The sequence below is a fragment of the Cebus imitator genome, unplaced genomic scaffold, assembly GCF_001604975.1.
Source record: "Cebus imitator isolate Cc_AM_T3 unplaced genomic scaffold, Cebus_imitator-1.0 Scaffold162, whole genome shotgun sequence".
Taxonomy (NCBI): Eukaryota; Metazoa; Chordata; class Mammalia; order Primates; family Cebidae; genus Cebus; species Cebus imitator.
The window spans coordinates 4,413,559-4,415,093 of NW_016107477.1; the positions used below are offsets into that span (position 1 = coordinate 4,413,559).

General features: G+C 45.1%; 1 pseudogene across 1 annotated transcript; it reads left to right on the forward strand.

Moving 5' to 3' along the window:
• The first annotated feature begins 239 nt into the window (after positions 1 to 239).
• Positions 240 to 902, forward strand: LOC108314839 (annotated as a pseudogene). Its single transcript, XR_005202702.1, has one exon. The product of XR_005202702.1 is annotated as an actin-related protein 2/3 complex subunit 3-like (transcript).
• Positions 903 to 1,535: the final 633 nt, after the last annotated feature.

Genomic DNA, 1,535 nt, shown 5'->3' on the forward strand with positions numbered 1-1,535 from the left:
AAAACAAGTTCCCAGATACAGGATGCAAAGAGAGAAGAAAGACAGGTGAGATGGTGCATGGCTATAATCCCAGCACTTTGGAAGGCTGAGGGGGGAGTACCGCTTCAGGCTGGGAGCTTGAGACCAGCCTGAGCAACACAGTGAGACTTTGTCTTTACAGAGCGTTTTAAAAATTAGCTGGGTGGGCACCGCTCTAACTCGACCCTGCTCCTCTGGGTTGAAACCCAGGCCCCACCCAGATGCTGGCTTACCACTCTTCTCTCGTGGGTCCTGACACCAAACTCATTGGAAACATGGCACTCTTACCTATCAGAAGTCAATTCAAAGGACCTGCCCCCCAGAGAGACAAAAGATACAGATATTGTGGATGAAGCCATCTATTACTTCAAGGCCAATGTCTTCTTCAAGAACTATGAAATTAAGAATGAAGCTGATAGGACCTTGATATATATAACTCTTCACATTTCTGAGTGTCTGAAGAAACTCCAAAAGTGCAATTCCAAAAGCCAAGGTGAGAAAGAAATGTATACACTGGGAATCACTGATTTTCCCATTCCTGGAGAGCCTGGTTTTCCACTTAATGCAATTTATGCCAAACCTGCAAACAAACAGGAAGATGAAGTGATGAGAGCCTATTTACCACAGCTAAGGCAAGAGACTGGACTGAGACTTTGTGAGAAAGTTTTCGACCCTCAGAACGATAAACCCAGCAAGTGGTGGACTTGCTTTGTGAAGAGACAGTTCATGAATAAGAGTCTTGCAGGAGCCGGACAGTGAAGGGAGCTTGGGCGGCCACCATCTCCAGAGCCCTGGGCAGCATTTTCCAGCAAGATGTACACAATCTTTTGCCTTTATTTTATAAAGTTTTATACGGAAGAGAGAAGAGCATGTCTTTACTTCAAAAACTCTTGATCAAGGATTCGGGTAGGAGAAAAGAAAATGGGTTATCAAGGGTGATTTGAAGCTTTCTGCAGTATTAAGCTGTATAAGAATAAGTAATAATAAAGAAATTTCCAACAACAAAAAAATAGCCAGGTGTAGTGGTAAGCCCCTGTAGTGCCAAATACACTGGGAGGCTGAGGTGGGAGGATTTCCTGAGCCCAGAGGTCAGCGCTGCAGAGACCACGATAGTGCCAATGTACTCCAGCCTGAGAAACAGAGTAAGACCCTGTCTCAACAAAATGAGAAATTTAAAAAATTTAAAAAATCAGTTTCCCCTGCCCCCACACAACACAACCATAATACCAGCCTTTAATTAAGCTGAGTTCTGATCACAGAGTTCATTAATTAAGTAATTTTTAAAATTTCTTGTTTTAGAGACACGGTCTCGCTCTGTTGCCCAGGCTGGAGTGCAGTGGTGTAATCACTGCTCACTGCAGCCCCAAACTCCTGGGCTCAAGCCCAGAGTGCAGGCTCAAGCTGCAGACCACTCCTTGGCCTCCCAGAGTGCTGGGATTATGGGTGAGAGTCACTGTGCCTGGCCTCCTCTTCAAGCTCTTTTACTTTTACTTTTGCTTCTGCTGCTCGCCGGGCTT